General features: G+C 44.1%; 1 protein-coding gene across 4 annotated transcripts in view; it reads left to right on the top strand.

Annotated features, from left to right (window-relative positions):
- ADGRF5 (adhesion G protein-coupled receptor F5) overlaps positions 1-23,882 on the top strand; it is a 96,940-nt gene that overhangs the window by 11,397 nt on the left and 61,661 nt on the right. Inside the window, exon 1 of one of the 4 annotated variants that reach the window (XM_045193070.3) lies at positions 15,406-15,789. The exons of 1 other annotated variant lie outside the window; for it this stretch is intronic. The gene's annotated coding sequence lies outside the window, so the exon portion shown is untranslated. Of the gene's footprint in view, positions 1-15,405; positions 15,790-23,882 lie in introns of those variants that run through there. 2 more of the 4 variants (XM_045193067.3, XM_024557676.4) reach the window with 2 other exon arrangements.

Raw genomic sequence — 23,882 nt, 5'->3', positions numbered from 1 at the left:
CAAAGTGAGAACCTTATGTTAAAAACTGATCATGCTGTATATATCTCAGTGGTTATTAAGCTTTTGTGTGCATCATAATCACCTCTGGGAGAGCTTATTTAAACATAGATTAATGGGCTCAACCTCCAGAGTGTTTGATTCTAGAGCTCATTGGGTGGGCTCAGGAATTTGGATTTTTAACAAGTTCCCAGGTGGTGCTAGTGCTGGTCTGCAGCCCTCTACAGAGTAGGACTCTGGGTGTGAAGCCAGGAACGTAGCCAAAATCACTTGTAATTCTTGGGCTGCACTGCAGTTTGAAAATTCTTGGGAAGAAGAATGACTAAATCTCTTGCCTTCTTTGCTGTAATGCTCCTTCAATTTTTAAATATTTATGTGGTTTAAGAAAGTCTAACCCAAATATTCCTGATATTCTGTTTCACTTTGGCCTATACGAGGTCAAAATATGGACTCGTGAGGTTCTTCGGAATTTTAAAAATCAGCCATTTGAAATTTTTGTTTGTGAAGCAGGAAGTCACTTGTTACCCAGAGCAAACACTTGAGTCAAGGGTTTGCCCCTTCGGAGGGCATGAGAGCTGTGGCTTTTGAGCAAGTTTCTCTCCGTTTTGGAACAATTTGAGTGTGAGCCTTTAGAGAATGGCCTGTGAATGTGGAAATATGAGGTCGTTGTCTTTGAGCATGACCAAGTGGTGAAGGCCGAACTGTAGCCCTAGGGCTGTTTTTTCCTCTTTGACAGATAAAGCAGGAAGAAGCTGGAAATCCAAAGGCGCCCTGAAGAAGGGAGGAATGAAAGGATGGATGGGAAGGAAAGAAAAGATCCTGGGTGCTTAATCTTTCTTTTTGCTTAAAAATAATCTACCTTTTTACTGTCATGCTCACACATTAAATTTCTCACAACAAAGATTCAGAAGAAAAAGATTTATGTGAAACACAGCAAGTGGCCAAATTAACATTCTTTAACACGGGAAGTGATGGGTGGAAGTGAGGCTTCTAGGAGCAGAAATAATCACAAAAACCCCAAGTTCCTGTGAGGGAAACTTAAACTCCCATGTCTGTAGCACTGAAATAGAAATGCCATTCTGAATATCCAGATGAACCTGGAGATCCTCATTCATCCAAAGTAGATTCAATTCTATCAACTATCTGTTTCATGTAGAAGAAATGAGCTAAATATATGTTTTAGGAGTTTTTGATACTACACAATTTTTCACCTTACTTTATCAGTGAAATTAATTATTGGAGCTCCCCATTCTGTACCCTCACAACAAAATTCAACCTTTACTGAAAGTGACTTGAGTTTTGAAACAATGAGTTCGAAGGGAAGTTACTAAAAATAATTGGAAGTAACAGTGATTGTATAAAAAGGAAATAAGCAGAAAACTACTTTCATTGAGCCCAAGAAACAATCCACTTTTATTAACTTGCTCTTTCCCCTCATTTGCTTAATTTCCACATGGGGATTTTAGCTGGAGTCCTCCACCGCACTCTGAAAGGTTCGCTGAGAGGGCGTAGACAGTCAAGTGAACAGGAGATTGGCAGCATCCAGAAGCCTTCCCTAGGGCAGAACGGGGCAAAAAGTGTGGATGGGGTGTCAGAGGAGCCTGGAACGGTGTGTGAGTGTGGGAGAGGGGGCTCCCCAGAGTCTGTGGCTGAGGGTAGAGGAACACAGTCATTGCCTAGACTGTAGCCTGGCAAAGAGGAGTGGGGGATAAATGCTGGGCCCCCCTTTCCTTCATCCTTGTCTCTTGCTGGGATCTTCCACCTGCCCTTACTTCCCAATTGCCTCCCAGATGGTGAGGATGTGGGGTGTGGGGTTGACCTCCCAGGGCACAGAGCGGGGTAGACAAGGGTAGAGATGGGCCTGGAGACCTGCCAGCCCATCCTAGAATGTAAATGTCGGGGACAGTTGTTTTCATTCCTGCTTGTCTCCAGGGTCTAGATTAGTGCCTGGTACATAGATTTTCAAAAAATATTTGGTGAAAAAAATGAATGACACATGACTAGGATGAACAGACATATTAAAAGAGGATTTCAACAGTTAGGTAGGTGATGATGCAAACCCACCCCCTGTCCCTGTTATTGTATTTAACTAAATTCATCCTTCTCATGATGCTTTCATGACAAGGGATTATTTTGAAGGGCAGGCACAGCAGGCAGAACTGGGTGAAAGCAACGAGAAGATACCTGGACCTGATTACTCCCATTTTATCCATGTAAGTTATCTAGACGTCGACTTTCCCTACAGCCAGGGGTCTCCAAGTTTTTGGCATCTCTGGGTCACACATGAAATACATTGCAACATGTAATCACAAAAAAGTCTCCAAATGTTTTAAGTAAATTTACGATTTTGTGTTGGGCCACATTCATAGCTACCCTGAGCTGCATGCGGCCCGCGGGCAGCATGTTGGACACCCAGTTTACACATTTCTGATTCTTGCTCTATGAGCAGCTAGACTTGCTTAGCAGTAGATGGACCCCAGTGCTGTACATCCAACAGCATGACCACAGTGGTCCGAAGGTTAACGCCTGGGGTATCTACAGGTGCTCCAGCCACTCCCACCCGGGCAGGACAGAAGGCCTCCGATATGAGGCAGTCCTGGGTTCCATCCTCCTCACATCAGCTGCTCCATGACACGGTTTCCTGTCTGTAAGGTGAAGATGACAATGCTTCTCCTTGCAGTTGTGAGGAGGCTCAGTCGGGACTGACCCACAGCCTGGTGTGGTGTACGCACTTAGTAGTAGCCATCAGGACTGTTTCTTGTCCAAGACGAGGTCTCTGATCTTGAGAGAGGTGTGGAAAGTGCTGCAGAGGCCCCGCTTTCTGCCATTCGCTCTGTGTTCTCAATTAGGGAGAGGGTCAGGAGGTAATAGCACAGCCCGTCCCCAAGCAGGGCTTCCTGCTTCCTTCCTCCAGGGTCAAGCGGAGGGAAAGCTGGTTTCCCTTGTAATCCCCGGTCAGCGCCACACACACTTATTATTTCTCTTTCAGGTGGCCTGGTGGGCCTAGAAGTATCCAGAGAGAGAGAGAGAGAGAGAGAGAGAGGGAGAGAGAGAGAGAGAGCTGTGCAGTAATTCCTTCCTCTGGTCAGGGGCATGTTTCCAAAGAAGCCTGAGGAGCAGGTGGGAACCTGGGGAAAGGGAAGGCAAGATTAGCTTCCCTTGGTGACGATGGGAAATGCATTAGTGAGTCTTGGCATTCACGTGGCTGCCTCTTCCAAGGGCTCACCTCCACTTCAACATGCCAGTGGCAAGTCCTTCCTCCCTGCTGTTCCGTCTGTATCCCTAAAGGGCTGCTCTGAGAGGAATGGGGTGACCCTCCAACACAAGGTTCTCCCATGCGTGAGTGACAAGCTTAGCAGAGACACTCTGGAATTGGTGGCACCAAGGGAGGGGTGTGAGGAGAGGCCCCCCTAGGTACAGGCAATAAGTTGTACTTGTCTGTAGAGAACTTAAAATCAATAATGAAAACAACTAAAAGTACTTAAAAAAATTATCATGCCGTGGCAATTCCAAACAATGTTCATGATAACATACTCTTCCTAAAAATAGCTTTGTTGATCTAAGTTCTAAACCACTGTTGCCCTCACTGGTGAGTTTCAGTAATACAACAGAAGCTCATAATTAATATTTTTATTACTTATCTTTCAATGAATATGTACTCTACATAGGTGTTAAATCACAAAACTCATTTGTACACGGGTTCCTGACACAGAGGGACTCAGCTGTATGTGCTGACTTTAAGAATAAGCTCCTACTGGCTTGCAAATATTTGAGCTTGTTTTAAGTGTCTCTGGCCTCTGGGTATGATGACATGTCCTTGGCCTTGAGCAGTAGATTAATAAGAAGCAATGTTAGCACATGACTGTAAAGAAAAAGAAACCAAACAGGAGTTGCTTCGATTCTGTCATTCTGTGGGACCACATAGAGATTTTGTTTGTGTTTGAAATTTAAAATGGTGCAACACACTTCAATGTGCGCTCTGTTTCCGTGACTAGGACACATTTTAGTTTGCAGTGAAATGTTTTACTGAATTTTAATACTATTTCAAAGAGAAATGTTTTATTTTTGAGTTGTTTTAAAGGTAAAAACTAATTAAGAAAATAAGGATTATTAGTAAAAATACTATTCTCATAGAGAAGAGAAGGAAGGTAATAAAAGACATAGTCCGGATGTCAAAAATGTTACTTGCTTCCAGGGTCCAGAATGACGTGTGTGGTTGCCGCCTCATTTACTCCTCTAGTTTGGAATGCAGAGAAATACAGGTGGGTGGGTGTGCGTGTGTTACAGGCGGACACGTGTGAGTGTGTATTAGTGGGCTCAAGAACCCAGTTTTCTCTTTTAAGCATCTGTCATGACGAAGTGACCACTTGAGCTAAAGCCGACCTGGTTTTCTCTCTTTAAGATATTATACAATTTCTGGAAAATTCGATAATTTTAAACCTAGAAGTACACTTATATATCGCTCTTGTTAGTTCATATAAATAATCTTTGGGCACCTGATGCGAATGGTGATTGTGGCACTTAAGAAGGCATGGTATGAAAGCGTTTTAAATTTAGACTAGTAAGTAATCCAAGGGCCAGAGGTCATTCATAAAGGTGCCCATGTTTAGTGACAGCCCTGCAGGTTCAAATAAAGGGTCCCGGGCAGAGGTACACACTCAGACTGTGCCCATACTGCCATGTAAAACACAAAGGCGAGATCATAACAGCCCTAAATAAAATGGCAAATGGAATGACATTTGAGGAATTCAGGAAGAGACTAAAAATATATGTGGTTTTTCCTCTCAGTGTTTCAGGTCAGATGAGGCGAACTCAAGGGGTGTGGGCCTGGAATAATCATGTATTGTTGATACGTTGCTGTGTTTTGTGTACTATGTCTCAGGTCTAAAAATAGTTTCGAGGTCCTGGGAGGCAAACTTTGAATTATAGAAGGCAATGTCATTTGAAATGTTCTTGAACTTGGAAAATGGGCCTGTCATTGTCCGGGGATAGGCGATTGGAGGGAGCTGTGGAGGGCCGGGCAACTTCCATACACCAAGTCACAGACTTCAGGATGCTGTGCTCTTTCAAAGGGCAGTGGCAGCCCCTGTGAACACGCTTCCCTTCCTCTCTCACTCCATTTGTTTCTGAAAAACTCAAAAAGTACAGAACCCAGAGCAGCTAGCCTTTGGGTTTACCAGTTTGGTCACCAGGCCGACTAGATGGTCAGACAGACTCTCAGGGCAGTCAAGTATGAAACAGAACAGACCAGTGAGTAAAGAGGGTGCCAGAACAACGGCTTATCCACTGCCCAGATTCGGGGGGATGGGGAATCCATAAACCTACAGGTAAGCCACTTGAAGTGAACAATTAATGCTTGTCCCCAATAATAAAACAGGCAACTTGTTTTGAACAAGAGCTAGTTTACCAAGTAATATGTGTAATATTCAGAAATTTTGTGCCCTTCCATTTTCTTTAAAAGTGACTGATTGCGGGTAAAATGGAAAGTGGTGTTTGTGGTCTAACAAGATCTTGCTGTCAAATATTTAATTTCCCCAAAGCTAAGTTCCAAGCTCTGTTGTTTTTCGACATTCCATATCTCTATGCTTTTAAAAGGCACATTCTTCCTTGTCCCCAAGGAGTTGAACTTCAGAAATTTTGATTCATTTTCACTTGTGCTTCATTTTCCATTCTCACCACCACAGCCCCCAACTTGATGCTTGTCCTCAAAGAGCTAACTTCAGGTGCCTTCTTGGAGCTAAACTTCAGAGCCATTGTTGTTCCTCATAGCCACAGCTGTCAGCTGGCCTTTTCCCGACTTTTTTCTCAAGCAAACATTATCGTTGTGCCTGACATATTGTATGTTCTTGAAAGGGCATTGAAAAAAGACTACATCATTCCTCCAAAGAACTGAGAGCAGTGGGAGTACAGGGACATAACTGTTAGACATATAGCAGAAACCAAAGAGCAACGACTCCAGAGGGAGGTGGGATGCATACTTGAGGGTGTCAATTTCTATCACAGGGATGGCCTTCTCTGGGTGATCAGAAGGTGATATTGACCCATGAGTACTACCTTCACCTTGTAGGTCTTGGAAAATTATAGAGCATCTATTATGTCCTGGGGATATCAAGCTCTACCTCAGAAATTACTTCTACTCTTTGGCTAAGACGATGGGGTACCTCCCATACATGTAGCGGGGTTGGTGGGGGCTTCTGCAACCCTGTCATTAACAAGAGTGCAGGGGACATTTGTGTGCATAGTATGTTGGCAATCATGCTGTGTCTGTGCTTTGCGAAGTACTGGGCTCATCTGATGGTGTATATACCCTCGCCAGCTGAAAAAGATAGGAAAGGTAAAGCAAAATCTCCCCCTAATTCATTTATTCATTTAAAAAGTATCTATTGGCCTGACTGGTATGGCTCAGTTGGTTGAGCGTCATCCTGCAAAACGAAAGGTTGCTGGTTCAATTCCCAGTCAGGACACAGGCTTGGGTAGCAGGTTTAGTCCCCCAGGTGGGGCACATGTGAGAGGCAACCAGTCAATGTTTCTCTCTCACATGGATGTTGCTCTCCCTCTTCTTTTCCCTCCCTTCCCCTCTCTTTAAAAATAAATGAATAAAATATTTTTCCAAAAGTATTCATTGAACAGCTACTATGTTCCTTTCCATAGTTACTTAGTATTTTAGTTCATATTTTCTTCTATAATTGCACCTCCAAATTAGTCATTTTTAACAAATAATTTAAAAAACTGATAATCTAAAAATTAATAGTTAACAGTTTTTAAATGGTCAGTTCTCAAGTTTCCTTCTTTTAAAAATGTACTTTTAACCTAGGTTAATGGCCACCATATGAATGAAATTCAGTGGGTTCATGAATTTAAGTTGGAAAACGTACACCTTTATTTCAGTGAGATCTAAGTGGGGTGTTGGATTTCCTTTCGTTAGGAACAGAGGTGATGAACCACACAGTGTTAGCGGTACCTATGCTTCGTTACCAAGAGAAACCACAGATGTTTTTCTATCACATTACCGTGTTGCAGAGCCTCAGAAATCTAGTTTATTCCATCACCTCTTAAAACTTGTGGTAATTATTAAACCTGCCTCATTGAATCTTTTAGTTGAATAGATTGATAAAGAAGCACATACTAAATCACATCATGTGTTAATATTTCAGTAACTATATTTCAATAGAGTGTAATTCTATGTATTTTGTTTTATGCATTAAAAACGCTATTCTGAGGAGTTGGTAGGCTCCACCAGATGGCCAATGGAGTCCATGGCACAAAGCCGGAGCCAGTGAGAGAAAAGCCTTCTCAGTCTTTATATGTCTAAAAATACCTTTGTTTTGCTCTCATCCATGAATGTTCTTCCAAGTGTGGAACCAGATGAAGTCACCCTGGAATAAAGCAGGTGAAAAAGACAGTGGGACCATGGACCAAGCTTGAGGCACACCAACATGTAGAGGCAGACGTAGAGGCAGAAAGGGCATGGAGAAGACTAAGAGGGGGGCTGGTGGGGAAGGAGGGACGACAGAGGAGGTGGTGCCACAGAATCAGAAGAATATGAGGTTTCAGGAAGGAGGGAGTGGCCACCTCTGTGCAATGGTGCTGCAGGATCAAGGAAGACAAGATGCACCAGTGGCGATGGTCACATGGAAACCGTGGTGACCACACGAGAGCCGCTTTGTGCAATACTAGGGAAGGAACACCAATCTGACTGCCTCTGGAGCCAGAGAGGAGGGCTGAGAAAGCGGGGACAAATGTCTCCAGCTGTTTGTTCAGGATTTGTTGGGAAGAGGAGAAGACTGTTGCAGTCAATGGGGAGTGAGAAAGGCATTTGTCAAAGAAAGGCTTGTAAAGAGACATTCTAGAATATGTTTTTGTGCTGATGGGACTGATCTAATGCTGAGGAAATAAGAGGAAATGAGACCCAGAGCCAAGTGGAGGAAGAGACAAGCTGTCAGGAGCTGCAGGGACATGCCATCCCCTCAAACTGGAGGGAAGGCAGAAGGGGCAGTGCAGGTGGAAGAGGGTTGGAAGTTCATGTATAGGAGCATGAATGTTTCTGTTTGGCTGATTCTGTTTTCTCAATGAATTATGTGGCAAGGCTGCTGCTAAAACTGGGGAGGGAAGAGAAGGTGTGAAGTGGTCATTCTGAGGAGTGAGAAAACTAAAAGGGATTGTCAGGCTATGTGATTGCCGCAATTCCACCAACAATTAGCAGGGTGATTTTAATGAATAAGCTGTATGTCTGCCCGCAGACAGAGTTAAGAACTGCTCTCTGCAATACTAACCCCTCTCTATTATTCCCCACTTCTCTCGAACCTCACTGTACTTCTGTTATCTCTACTCTCTCCAATAAACAGCCTCCTGGATGACTTAAACTAAATCACGCTTATACACAGCTCATTGGAGATGGACAATATGTCAACATTTCAAAGGTATTTGAGTCAGAATAGAGGCTGTTCCTTCCCTTACTTTCTTTTCAGAATATGTAATTTTGTAAAAATATGTAATTTTGGCGAGTAGTGGCGGGTAGACATGGTGTTGTTATTGCTGCTTCTCAAATCCTGCCTCAGGGGTGACAGCATGTACTACTGATGTCACCTGGCACCATATTTTTCAGACCACCACGTTGCCATCCACATGGCTGTATTCTAATATGTTAGAAAGAATTATTTCACATTCTTCCATGAAAGAGTTTGGGTGCAGGAACTATCAGGCTAATTCATTGAATGCATCATTTCTGGCACTAATTAAGTCATGAACCAAGCATAATTAAAAAAAAAAAAGACAAGTTTAACATTGTCTCTTTCTCTACTGAGAAATCGTCACTCCATCTTAGACATTAGGTATAGAGATAAACCCCTCATCTGTACCTGTGGAATTGTCCCAGTTTAGAGGTAAAAGGACAAGTATCCTACCAGCATCCTGCCTGTGGGGGGCAGGGGCCAGGCACCAGAGCACGATGTTAAAAGTACTTCAGGGGAAGACAGAAGATCTAAATTCTAATTCTGCCTCTGACACTAGTGGGTGTGGTGACCTTGGTTAAGCCTCACAATTCCCTCTAAGACAAGGCATCTGGCATGAATGAGTGGAGGCCCTCTTCATTCTCTTTGACTCTGATTTCTCCTGGCATGGATCACTCTTCTGCTCATATTTGCCTAGTGGTTTTGGCATCCTGGTTGTTCACTAGTTGACTTGATAAATTCTGATAAAGTTATCACTATACTCAGAAGCAAAAATGGGCGACTTTCTTTTGAGGTCAAAGGAAATGCTGAGGACCTCAAAACAGTAGAGAACAATGGGATGTCAATGAGAGGTGCCTTCATGGGGATAGGGTTTTGTAGGCCCAAACTAGCATCTGCCAGATGTTTTCGGGTCCCACTCCCTTTCACCTGAGGTATACAACACCTGCCATCACAGAGCACCTGCACCCAGGGTGAACAACAAGGGAGCAGAGATTAGAGTAGGAGTGACTGTCCAGGGTTCATTGACAAAAGAACACGTGTACTTTAGAGGAAACGCAGCTTCATTCTAAATAGAGTCCTTCCCAGATGAAGACAAGAAGAACGCCCATGTATTCAAATATCCCGCTCTTCTCCATAATACTAATGGGGGTGGGGAGGGGAGGAGGAGAAGTCAGTGACATATTTCATCAATCAATAACCCTGACATCACATGGGTCATCACGCTGCAGCCTGCGGGTGGCTTATATTATACTAGGGGCATTAGTAAGCACTTCTGCTACTTGGATGGCATGTCACCTGTAAGAACTAAAGGTGGAACCTGCAGGCTGGGGTTTGCTCACGGGCTGCTGATGGTCAGTCCTCCTCAATAAAGGATCAACAAAGGTCAAGAAAGAGCTACTGATGCAAACCTCCATGGAACCATGTCCTAGACCTGCCTCCATTTCTCCCCTACACTCTGCTTCCACGCTCCTGGAAGAGGCGGGGAAGATAGTGCTGGGAGTAGAGTCCAAACAGGCAGAATTCCGCATGGGGGTGAGGGGGGTGCTTTGGGTTTCTGCCCAAAGCTGCGACCGCCACTGGAGGCGTAAGAAGGTAGGTAGAATGCGGCTGTCAAATGTATCCAGTTGGTTCAAATGATGGAAGCTTTGGGATCTTCCATAGCAAACTAACATAATTATCTGAAAGATATGTACACGAAGAAGGTGTAATGACTCTGCCTGTGGGTGGAATGAGTCCAGTAACAGCAAGTGCAAACAACACTAGAGAGGCTGCAGCTGAGCACAAGTGTGACCAACTCCAACTAGTAGAGACCCTGCCAAGATATACACACAAAAGATAAGAATAAGACCATTTGTATACTATAAAACTGCCCAATTATTTGTCGGTTCCTTCCTTGCATAAGGACTGGTCAGTGCCAGAGGGTAATTTTGCTGGCCTCGAAACAGAAATACCAAAAGAGAGCTGACCCTGGGCCACATTGGGTCAAAAGGGTTACCAACATCTGGTTGTGGATTGAAAAAAACAAAACAGGACTCAACCTTTGGATGCATGGAGGTCAGAGTGCTTTAAAAGTTGAACCATTGTGTACTTTTGTATACACCTCTGCTGTGTATATGCTAATGCACTTCTGCCCTGTATATGCTGATGCACCTCTGCTGTGTATATGCTAATGTACTTCTGCCCTGTATATGCTGATGCACCTCTGCTGTGTATATGCTAATGCACTTCTGCCCTGTATATGCTACGCATCCACAGCTTTGCTGTGTGTTGAACCCCCAAATACTCTTCATTAGGGAATCAAATAGGCATCTCTGCCCTCAAAGGGCTTATATGCTAGTGGGGGGTGGAAGGTGGAGATAGTCAATAAACAAAATAGATCAGTACATTATAGTATATTAGAGGTGGTATGTGGTATGGAAAAAATAATCAAGGAAAGGGGAGTGGGAGAGCTGAAATGTGAAATATGACGGTCAGCTAAGTCCTTACTAAGAAAGTGATATTTTGGCAAAGGTGGGAGGGAGGTAGATAGTGAGACACAAGGATATCTAGGAAAAGAGCATTCCAGGCAGAGAGGAAAGCAAAGTGTGAAGCCTTTGAGCTGAAACTGTGCTTAGCTTACCGGAGGTCAGCATGCTGGGACGATGTGAGTGAGGAGAAGGGAAGCAGGAGAGGAATTAAAGGAAGAAATGGTAGGAGGAGCAGGGATGCCAATGGGATTGTGCAGGGTTTACAGGTTATTGAAAGGGCTTCACCTTGACTGTGTGAGATGGGAGTGCCAGAGGGCTGAGCATAGGTGGTGGACATTATATAACATATTTTGTGAAGACCATCCAGCTTCAGTCTTGCCCAGAGACCAAGTAGAGGCAATATTAATAATCCAGTTAAAAGATCATGGAGGCTTGAATGAGAATGATGGCAAGGGAAGAGGTGAGAGATGCCTAAATATGCATATATTTTGAACTAACAGGACTTTATGCAAATTAACCATAAAGTATACAAGAGAAGACTCAGAATGACTGTTAGGGTTTGGTCTGAGTAACCTGGAAAGATGAATATACCCTTTACTAAGATGGGATAGACTGTTGGGATAGTTTGGGAGGGAAAATTAGAGGTTTAGTTTTGAACATGACCAGTGTGAGATCATATTGAGCATCTAGGTGGAGATATTAAGTAGGCCGTTGGCTGCATGGGTCAGGAATTCAGGTCCATGATAGAGATATACATTGGGGGCTCGCCAGCCCTGGGTTTAAACCATGAAACTCGTGGAGATCACCTGGGGAATAAGTGTCAATAGAGAAGAGTCCCAATGACTGAGCTATGGGGCAATCTGACTTTGAGAGGAGGAACAAGCAATGGAGTAAGATGGATCAATTTCATTTTGTCTGTTTTTATTGATGACCTGCCATATGTCAGCATTAGGCTACAAGCTGGGCTTACAACAAACGAGACCAGTCCCTGCCCTCTAGGAGCTCACAGTCAATGCATTAAAAGAATCACTTGAATGCAGTGTGGTAACTGTGAAAAAATGCGCACCTGGTAGTGTGGAACTAGGGAGAAGGAACTCCCAGGCTGGGAGGGATACGAGGGTCCTTGGAAGAAATAAAACCTGCAACTTAAGGAGTCACCCAAAGCTAGCTAGTTGCAGAAGGGGGTAAGACACAAGGGTAAAACAGTCTGGAACATGCTGAGACATACACATTTATTTGGTGCTGACATCTCTGCCTATGAAAGTAACTAACTCTGCCCTCAAGTCCTAAGAGAGGCTTCATACTAACACAAACATAGATAACACAGTTGACAAATCAGTTACTCTGGCTACCCCGCTGCAGTCTGGTTGAAGAAGTTTGGGGTCAACTTGCTACCAACCTCAACATCTTAAAATACAAGGGCAGGGCCTCTGTCACAGACTGTGCGTCCATGGCTGTGACAGTACACAGTCTCCCCATCAGCAGTTAATTCTGGGTTGCAGCCGAGACCATATGGTGGTTCCATTTTTTATTGGTCTTTGTTTTCATTGTAAAGTGAGTGTGACAAGCACAGGGTGTTCCTAGCAACAAATTGGACTGTGACTGAGAGGAATTGCTCCTCAGGGAAGCAGAGGGGCAGCCACCTTGACAACGCCCCTTTCCATGTCAGAGAGCCAACTGCACTCAACAGCCCAAAGCAAGACAGAAAAAAAGTGCCGTTGTAAAAGAAGGCTTTACCCAGGAGCTCATTGTGACAACAGGGTGTTTCTTTTCTCTGTCCTTTTTTAAAAAGATTTTATTTATTTTTAGAGACGGGAAGGGAAGGAGAAAGAGAGGAAAAGAAAGATCAATGTGTGGTTGCCTCTCACGCGCCCCCTACTAAGGACCTGGCCCACAACCTAGGCATGTGTCCTGACTGGGAATCGAACCCCAGTGACCCTTTTGTTCGTAGGCCAGCACTCAGTGCACTGAGCCATACCAGCCAAGGCCAGCAGGGTGTTTCTTAAGGATAGATGTGTCCAAGTCAAGTTCCTCCACTTGTTTATTTTTTTCTAAGTATCAAGGTCTGCAGCTTCCCTTTCTCCAGTTGTGGGCTAACTCAGCTTCCAGACATTTACTTCCCAAAGCTGTCAGCCTGCAAACTTCTTTTTGTGTCCTTGACCATGATGGTCAATGCCAGTGTCTTCCTACGTTTTCTTCATTCCTCCCCAACAGGGCTGCCATCACTTATCTGCATTTATGCCAATCCTCTGAAGGTACCTTCAAAGGAACCAAATCTCACAACAGAGACAATAAGATATATTTCGGAAGCATCTGCAAAGTGCCAGTCAATCCGCACTGCACCTGAGGCAAAGCTAGCACCAAAAAAAAAAAAAAAAAAAAAAGCAAAGATAATACCAAAACCAAATGCAACTATTATTACAACAGAAGTTTCTTTGCAAAAATAACAGCTAACACACATGCTTACTACGTGCCGAGCACTGTTCTAAGCATTTCTACATGTATTTAAAGCATTTAATCTTTAAGACAACCTTGGGGTAGGTATTATTATTGTTTCATGGATAAGGAAACTGAGGTCCAGAAAGATGAAATAATCTAAGTTTCCACAGAGCTACCATTTGGTACATGTGGAGTCTATGGCTACTCTGGGTTTTCAGGCCCCAGGTGCTTTGCCAGTACTTATATTTAATGTTATGGATTTTTTGTGTAAGAAAATATCTGGAGTATCTTAGTCCATGTCCTATAGAACAAGTCAATACCACACATATTTAGCTTAAGAAATTAATCTGGGATATTTTAGAATATGACTTCAGTTATTTAGCTCTGTGTGTACGTGTTTTGACTTTTTCCTTTTTTTAGGCCAAGGGTAGTATCTTACATAGAATAACATATTTATTTTTTATAGTGATTCACCACTTTGTTATGGTGCTTTTTGCTACAAATAACAGAAAACCCAATTGGAGTTGGAATAATGACAAGAACCTTTATTGTGCCACTAACAGTAAATCCAGAGGTAATGTGCGTCCACAATCAGCCACGTGTCTAAAGTTACCCCGGTGCCCCCCAAGGAGAATGAGATCACCATGCTTTAGACCGGTCTGCATTCACCCCCTGAGCTCACAGACCAGTGACACGTGGGTTTCCCAGCCACACCTGGGCCAACAGCGAAGAGGGTCACCTGTGGGTGGACGATAACCACCGTCTCCCTCCCAATAAGTGCATGGAGTAGGCCACGCCACTGCACTGCAGCTCAGTTTTTTCTCTCATAAAGGGCTAGTCAGTACCAAGAAGTAAAAGAGTATTTTGAAGGTTCATCTTCTTTTTATCAAAATACTCAACTTTTGTCTCAAGCCTGAGTTCTGTTGGTGGTTGCTGACATGTCCCAGGGAGCTTATAGCTTTCGTCAGAAGGGAAGACAGGGAGGGAGAGAAGGAGACAGATGGGATAGGGAAGACTTATGAGCTTAGAGGAGTCGAACCCAGGTCTCCAGAGAGGAACGGACAGATCTTGCGCTCCTCCTCTGCGTCAGGCTCTCTCTGGTGCCTGTAAGCTCAGCAGTATTATTATCCACTTTCAGACATAGTAAAACTGAGCCTCAGTGAGGGGAAGGGGTGGGACTATGGTTTGATTCCCCAAAGTGTGATTCTGGTGTCCTTGCTTTATCACTATGATGGTTTCTCTAAATGTGACACTCTCTGCATCAGACCTACCTGGAACACTTACTTACAATGCAGATTCCCAGCTCCAGGTCAGACCTCATTCATCAAACTTTCTGTGGACAAGGCTCAAGGGCAGGCAATTGAAGAGCATTCCCCATACTGAAGTTCAAGAATGAGTGGATGACAGTCTACTACTTCCCATCTGTGTTCTGACTTTGGGTAAGCCCGTGTTTCTCCTTGGGCCTCAGTTTCCTCACTTGTGAAATGAGGATGGTTAGGTCCCTTCCAGTTCAAAAAGTCCAATTAGAATTCATCTTTAATCCCAAATTGTACCCTTGACCAAATCCCCTGACTGTACCTTACCAATTGGCCTTTTTCCATGGATCTTCTTATCTTTAATATTAATATTATCAAGATGATATTTTAAGTGTCACACAATTTATAATTTGATACACAAATTTTCATAGAGTTCCTCTGGAAATCTGGAAAAACTAGTGTCCTTTCCTGTGGCATATTGCAAGATCAGCCGTCCCTAAAGCCCTGGGCTGGGACTAAACCACTTCTTTAGGTCTTCTCATATTCTTGGGAGTTTTTTATTCTCTGATTTTTAGGCACTTCTAGGGATAAGGAACTCATCGATAATTTTAATTTTCTTTCCCCTCTGAAATCACAATCTAATTAGGCGGACATCTTTCCAAGGTTTCAACCCAGCATCCTACATCCGTCATTACCTCTAGCCCATTTGGGGTTGCTTTGGTTTCAGTTTTCTGATGTTTTTCTTTGGAGAAAGGAAAGCAAGAACTAGGGGCATTGGCCAAACAAGTCCGGCCACTCAGCAGAGAGGTTTCCAGATAAGAAGGATCTGAAGGACTTCCCATGGGCGTGAGGGAAATCGCACACGCCATCCGGGGAAGAAGACCAGGAAATCACTTCTTGTTTTCCAAACAGCAGCAGGCCCTCAGAAATGGCTCTGTGAGGCTCGGAGGACCAGGGCAGGGAGGCACCAGTCAGGAGGGAGGTAGAGCTTAGAGGGGAGCTGCCCAAGCCTCGCAATGAGTCCTGCTTGGCTCTTTCTTCAGCGGGTGTGAGGCCTTAGAGGAAACCGAAGCGCAAATGGCCTCCTAACAGAAACCTGGAAGCTTTTAGGCATCTGGTTATAGCAGGAGCCTGTCTGAGGACAGCAGGAGCCCGTCTGAGGACTTCGGTGCTGGACAGGTAACAGGCGTTTCTCCTCCTGTGGTTGGTCTCCCTTTGCAGCAAGACCTCAGTCACTTTGACACTCCTTTTTAAGGCATCTTCCTAAAGCCATTTACCTCTTTGTCTGATTTTCTGTTTTATAGCATATGTGCATGTGCCATGAATGTTGGGAGCGTGAATCATGTGCGGTCAAGAGCGTTGCTTGGCCCATTGGTTTCATTGAGACTGTGGTTAGGGAGATGGAGTGTCAGGTGTTAACTGGGATCTTTTTAGAGAGTAGAGTTTTCTCCTTCCCCTCTTTTTTTCTGTTAAAGTATTTTCCTGTCTCTGAGCCAGAAAATAGCATAAAGACCAGAGCATTCATGAATCGCTCCGTGAGAGTCTCCATGGCCAGGCAGCCAAGTCGCGGTGGCGCTGATGAAGGGGGCGCTGCACCAGTGTTGTAGCCAGAGCTTGGAATATTCCGCCCGCTCATCCCAGGGCAAGGGACGATCTCTGAAATGTAAAATGTCATCCGCCGTCTCTCACCCATTGCCTGAGGGGACGGGAGTTCACAGTAGGCATGGGGAAGAAATCAGGAGGAGTGCTGGGGTTAAGAGCTGGGCATGCCTGCCTGGAGCGTTCCAGAAGGGAGGAAAAGGTCTCTGATGTGTGGCTTGCTTAAACCGTGTTTTCTTATACATTGTAGAAAGCCAGGCTGTGCCGCTTCACTGCAGCTCAGTTTTTCTTTTCATAAACGGCTAATGTTTTTGGTCTTTCATTTTTGAGTTGTACAAGTAACACACGAATGTATCTGTTCTCTAACAGAATATCTCCAACAGTTTTTCAAGTCCCCCCCCATATGCATTGTTTTTCCCTGGCCCCCAAATTAATCCATCAATAGTTTGCTGTGTATCTTGCCAGTTAAATGACTTTCTCTCTCTTCCCAGCGTTTAGGACAAGCCAGGGCACATAGGAGTGCACTAAATTTTCACTGTCAAATTTATGTATTGATCTGTAACAACCCCTTTTCACCGGAAAGATAAGCTGAAACATGAGGAGTATGAACAACTCCTTTACCACTTCAAAAAGCCTGAAAGAGTTTTACTCAGTCTTACTATTATTATTTTGTGTCGACTTTGGCTTTGGCAATTAACCATGTTCATAACAACTTCCCACAGATTAAACTCTAGCTTTGGCAACTTGAGGTTTGGGCTTCTCTCTTGAAGACTATCAAGGACAGCCTTGTTCTGGGTGGGGGGAGGAAAAAAAAGAAAAGAAAATTAATGGATAGATAGATTGGTAGATCTTAGGTGGGTGGCTCAGGGAAGATAAGGTGAAGGTGAGAGACACTCCTATTTCACTTAATGGATTATAAACGTGTTTAACAGATGGGTTTATTTACAGATGGGTTTATTTTTATCTCTTTTCGTCTTCTGTAAAAAGGTGGCCTTTTATCCCTCTTTCCCCCATACATTGTTGTGAGACAAGTAAATAAAAAAAAAATCCCTAGTAACAAGTTGATATGCCTCATGGAAAGAAAGTACAAATAAGCAATGCCAAATCCAAGAATGATTACAAAATACTTTCAGTTGCCATTTGGTATTTTCTTGTCCTTATCAAGCTTTCTCTACCCCAAGCTCAAGGGTCACTTGTCCCTGCTGGTTTGGGACAATCGGTGGTGATTTCTGAACCATCCTGTTAAACTCGCCTACCCAATGCTTCTCCCAGTCGCTGGCTAATATGATTAATCACTGCACCTTACTGCGGAGGTCTAGCCCCAGACAGGGACTTCCTCTTCTTCCACCACATCGCAGGTATAGCAGGTATCTTGTTCCCATTTTATGCAGTAAAAACATGAGGGATTCAGAGGTTATTTGCCCAGTAACATACAAGGAATCTTTCTGGGGAACTTGAGATGAGAAGAAACCCAGATCTCTGGCTTTGCAGCCCCATTCTTGGGCAGCAATATGAGGATACAAGTCCAGTGGAATAGAAAATTAATGTGATTGGCTGGATTCTGGCAGCTTTATAGCAACACCGAATCCAGTGTTGCTGGGAAACTGTGGCTAGATCAAGCTATTGCCTGGTCCATGTTGTAGCAGATTTTAACACCTGCTATCTATACATAACAGTGCAGAAATTTAACCCCCCAAAAGACCAATGCCCAGACACTTTCCTGGAGCAATTGAATCAGACTATCTAGGAAAGGGCATGGGAAGGGACTTACTTATTTTAATCTCTGAACAGATTCTTTTCTGCATCTGGGGTTGAGAACCACTGAGTCCAAACTGTAGGAGATCAAATGGCTCAACGGAGAAGCAGAAACAGTACCTGTTCATGTGGCCTACAGTTAGGGCCAGCAGATGTGAGCATCATGTGATAGGATTCTGGCTGCTGCTGTTTACAAAAGGAGCAGACACTCCTCACAACTGCATGTGAGAATGAATTTCCCAGCTCCCCCGACCGTGGATGGTCCTGCCTTTCGAGTTTAAATTGGAACAATCGCACTGACTTCACTGCAGAGGCTTTGGCTCCTGCTACTTGCGTATTTTACGAAATCAGATCAAATGTTCTAGGTAAACAGGATATGCTTTTCTAGTGCCAAATGACTATGGAGGTTATAGATTTTACTCAATGTCACTTTAACATGTTTTGTCCCAGTTCCAAGAAAAAAGGGGAAAAGAAATACTAATTATGCTTTGCTGATCTGCCACTTTCTGGATTGAGCTAAATATGGGCGGACAATCAATCAGGGCTGTTTTTTAATCATAAAATGTGCCCCTAGAATCTTTCCACCCCAACATTTCTTGATATAGTTTAAAGTTAGTACGGTTCATTGGTATAAATTTTGCCTCCTTTGTAGAAGCACCAGGAGGGACTCTCTTGGCCTCTCCACGTTTCCCCCAGTGCCTGTGAGTTTTGGCACAGAATAGGTGCTGCAAGAAAGGCTTGTTGAGTTAAATATCTGTGTTGCTCTGGCTACGTATGAATTCACGGGTCATTTACCAGCTCAGCATTTCAGCCCACATTGTATGACTCTGGCCATGATGGTTAAAATAATTGGAATCTTGCCTATTTTCTAAAAGGTAAATACAACAGTGAAACCTTTAAAATCACAGCTTAGTGGAGGTACCTTCACTGGAGAGACTTGCTAAGGGCTGTAGAATTAAAAAGGCAAAGAATCCTTTCCTTTAATTAGCTTATACTCTTAATAGGAGGCAAGGCATAGGCATTGAACATTTTAATAACAGGTAATAATTATTGAGTGTTTATTCTGTGCTCAGTGCTCTACAAAGGTTAACTCATTTCAATATTCCGGTCATCTTATGTCTCAGGTGCTGTTACAGTCCCCGTTTTAGAGATGCAGGGGCACTATTTTAAGTTGCCTGAGACACACAATGCTAGCAAATAGTAGGGTCAGGATTCCAGCTCAGACAGTCTGATTTGAGTCCGTGTACCTAATTACCACACTGTGTCATAAAAACTACAAGAGTACTGCAGAGAGACCCACACATGGCAGGGAGGAGAGAAATGCGTTGTATTCAGGGGAAGGATGTATCTCTGGGGAAGAGAGGAAAAGGGGCAGCATGCTATAAAGGTGGAGAGTTCAGGCCTTGGCAGCAGACTCAGCCACTTACAGTGTGACCTGCATATCTTATTTAATTTACCCAAACCTCAGTTTCTTCCTCTGTAAAGTGGGGATGATAGCTCTAACAATACAGGATTGTCAGGATTAAATGAGCCCCTAGGCTCAGCAGGCAGAGCGCTGAGCCTAATGCCCGACACACAGCAAGGGCTTGATAAGTGATAGTAATTGTTGTTACTGCGTGAGCAGAACCTGAAATGATAAGTCAGGTGAGGCTCAACAAGGAGGAACAGAGCATTCCAGTTGCCAAGAAGAGTATGAGAAGAAGCTGAGATGCAGCAATCCATCCACCACTATTTATTATTAGAATTTATGACGTATTTTGCAAAGGAAGGTACAATGTAGACTTGTGAGCAGGTGAGTCTGCTCTGTACCCCAGTGTTTTGCAAAAACCATGCGGCACACCTGGGTTTGTATTAGGTTGTGGTGGTCTTGCTTGCCAGGGGAAATAGCCCAAATAACTATGGCCATTTGAGAAGATCTAAAGTATCTGAATATGGAATAGTAGTAATCTATGAAAAACAGTGCTCTAGACAAGCTAATCAGCTGGTAGTATGTTGGGTATCGGGCAGGAAAGAAAGGAGGGGGAGAGTCCATTGAGGAGGTCCCTGCAATTGTCCAGGTGTGAGACGACCATGTCCAAACCAATGCTGTGGCCGAGGAAAAGAACACATCGGCAGTGGAGTCATGAACAGGGCTTAGTGACTGGGGGACTTACTGTCCCCACATGAGCCCCCAATTCTTGTGTCCTAGAACACCTGTGGGGTCGTGAGCCAGGAAACTGGAGAGTGAAGCCAGCTGTGGGCGAATCCAAGGAGAGCTGGGTTCGGAGATGGCAGTGGGAGAGAAGGAGACATGTTTAGTGCTAGACGAGCTGAAGTTAGGCCCACCTGGAAATAGCACAGTTGGAGAGAAGCTCCTAATATTTAGCAAAGAGACAGGGTGGAAATACAGATTTGGGAATTGTCACATAAACCAGTAACGAATATGGTAGAAGTAGACAAGCTCCCTGAGAGGAAGGGTGTCAGGAGAGATAAAGCAAGGATCCAGGACAGGTCTTGGCAGGCCCACAGTGAAGCGGAGGTAAAATGAGGAGGATGGATCACAGAAGGAAGGGGGAAGGAGCAGAAAGTGGAGCGATAAGAGACCCAGGAAAGAAGAGAAAGCGGGACAACACAAAGGAGGAGGTGCTAAAAGGTGTCAGATACCAACGGGAAACCAGGGAGACTGAGAACCAGTGAAAATGTCATGGAATTTGTCTTTATAAAATATTTTTCATAATATTATATGAGGTGAGGACTAAAGTCAGTCTGTCCAGATTAAGGAAATCTTGGAATGGCCATGATTTCTCAGGGTACTATATTTTGAGGAAAGAAGAAGTAGTAACTTTTTTCATTTTGAGTAGTGCACACACATCATTCTCAAAGTCAAACAAAATCCCTAGAGAGGGAAATGAAAATTTCAAAGTGAGGTCAATGGCCAGGTCACCCATGCCTGGTCCCCAGGGGGATGGAGGGGGTGAGGGCCATGAAAGGGAGAAACAGAGGGCTCAGATGGCTGCTCATTAGTAAAATGCCGGGATATTTTCAACCACGTGGCGACTGCTGTCCCAAGCCCCTCGAGTGCGCAGAGTGCCCCCCATACCTGTCTCAGCCACCACAGACCTCCCCACTATCTAGCAATGAGGGTCTCCAGGCCCCTGCTCCCGCACAGCGATGGATCTGACTGGTCCGTTGTGATTATTATGAAAATACTCCAGGGCTGTTTTGAATCTCATGTAATAAAGGATACAGCCATGAAACTGTTAAGGCGTGGATCACACCCACGCCCGTGCTCTCTGCAGCAGGGCAGCTGCCCACGGGGCTCCCCTCCACAGCGCCTGGAACGCACCCCAGCATTGTTTCACCAGGGCTTAGGGAGACCCCTCCGAGTGCTAAAGGAAAGTCCCAAGATAGATGAGATAACAGCAGAGGTAGGAACTTAATGTTTTCGTAAAGATGGCAATCTCTTGCTTGAAGGTTAAAATCTTCCAGAAATTTACAACAAGGAAAGTAGGATAAAAGGTTATCAACGCCGCGCACATGTGCGCAGTGTTTTGGAATACTCGACCCCATTGTGTACAAACAGACGTTCCTCTGTGATCTGATAGCCCTGAGCCAGGACACAATGCTGCTGCAGGGCCTCACTTCAAGGCAAAGGAACATGAAACAGAAAAAAGGTTTCAAGGCAGGTCTTTAATCGGTATTGTATTTCGTGTTTGTGTTAAATAAATATTTAGTTTGTAATTCTGCATGTGTGAGGGATGAATCATCTAATTAAATAAGGTCGGCAGAGATAAGTCTTATCACCTCTGCTGTTGAAAATACAGACCTGTGAAGGCAGGTTCTTAAAGTTATGCTCGAGGATTTTTGATCTGCACATCTACAATTCAGAAAGGGGGGTACTGACGACATTCTCTCCTTATTGCAACCCTATGCCTCATGGAGATGAGCAGAGGGTAATAATCACACTAAAATTTGCAGTGAAAGTCCTCTGGAATTCAGTATTTATACCCACCATTTGCCATCAAGAGGATCTCTGCTTTGAATTATTCTCTAGTGGTAGAATGGTATACGTGCGTATCTATTTTCAGTCTCTCCATTAATCTCTATTTTGATTCAGAAGTGTATGTTTCAAATATAGCCACTTGAGTATATAGTCTATCCCCTAGCACATGGAGAGTTGGAAATACGCCCTCTGCCTGTTTCAAAGAATGCAATAACTTGTCTAGTTAGCCAGCCACAGGCCAAGGTTCAGTAAGAGGCATGGCTTCTTTTGATATTGTCCTAGCATGCAATGCAGTTAGTTCTTCTCTTAAAAAGAAAGCCATGCATATAACTGTGTGACATCAAAGTTAAGCAGTTTATATGTAGGATGAATCCTCGCTCTCTCTCTTTCACCTCGCAACCAAAGTCCTTAAGTTTTGTGTGCTCACCGTCTTTAAATTCTCACCGCTCATACTATACAACTCTTCCCAATATCATTGCCTTCCCCACCACCCCAAAGAGATCCCCCTTGCTGAGAACATATCATGTCTCCAGATCCAATGGGCAGTCTCAACCCTCCCCTCAGCAGAACCTCTCAGGACTTTGGACAAAGTTGACCACACTATGCTCCTTGAAACTTGACCTTCCTTGGTCCCAGACTCTCTTTTACCCTTGTTTCCCCCCTGCCTCTCTGGTCTCTCATTCCCAAATATCTTGGCTCAATTGTCTTTCCATTTAAAAAAAAAAGATTGTATTTATTTATTTTTAGAGAGAGGGGAAGGGAGGGAGAGAAACGTCAATGTACAAGAGAAACACTGATCAGATGCCTCTCCCACACCCCCAACTGGGGATCTGATCTGCAACCCAGGCATGTGCCCTGACCAGGAATTGAACTGATGACCTTCTGGTCTGCGGGATGATGCCCAGCCCCCTAAGCTACACCACTCAGGACTCTATTGTCTTTTTTGAATAGACCTTCAATTTTTGAAATTCTGTGGGCCTTGGTTATTGGTCTTCCCTGCTCTGTCTGCTGTCTTCCTAATCAATCTTACCCACTCCCGTGATTGCAATTACAAGGCTTGTCTGTCTGGTTTCTGCTTCCCTCGCCAGCCCCATCTCACACTGCGTCCTGCTTCCTTTAGGTGTCTCAGACACTCTGGCTTGCGTGAAGTTCCTTGACTGTGCTGTGTGTTTTCCCATCTCAGGGCCTTTGCACATGATCTTCTTTCTGCTTGGAACCCTCCTCCTCCTCTCCCTCCTACCCCCTCTTTTGTTTTTAGCTAATTCCAACTCTTGCTTCAGGTTTCAGCTCAATTAAATATTAATACTTCCTCTGGGACTCCTTCCACAAATTCCCTAGACTATGTCATATTTTTCTCTTAATGGGCATTATTAGACAGTTCAGCACAGTGGTTAAAATGATGGCTTCTTGAGTTAAATTTCCAAGTTTCAAATTCTGGCTTTGCCACTTACCAGCTGTGAGATTCGGGGCAAGTTATTTAACCACTCTGTAGCTCAGTGAATTTGATATCATACGATTAACTAGGTATCATCCTAGAACCACTTCCTTGGAGTTGTGAGGATGAAAACTTTTAATACAGTCCGTGCTTAGATGGGTGCCTGGCTCGTAGTAAATGTGAAACAAATATTAGTATTATGATTTTTCTCCTTGGTAGCACTTTCACAATCGTAGCTAAACAATAAATTGAGTAATTGATAGTGTGGCTCTCTGGTCTCTAATAAAGCCCCTGTGACACTGAGCCATCATCTCATCTACTCCATTAGTCTCTGAGGTCCATGGGGACAGGGGCCATTCTCCTGTTTTCTGCTATTTCCCATGCACCTAGCAGAGCACATTGGCACTCAGCAGGACTCGATAAATGTTTGTCCAGTGAGTGAGTACACAAATCAATACTTGGGTGAGGGGACAAACAGATTTGCTTCATATAATACTTGCA

Source organism: Desmodus rotundus, chromosome 11 (genome assembly GCF_022682495.2).
Source record: "Desmodus rotundus isolate HL8 chromosome 11, HLdesRot8A.1, whole genome shotgun sequence".
Classification (NCBI taxonomy): Eukaryota; Metazoa; Chordata; class Mammalia; order Chiroptera; family Phyllostomidae; genus Desmodus; species Desmodus rotundus.
Note: the sequence above shows the minus strand (reverse complement) of the source record. Positions and strands in the feature narration are given on the sequence as shown.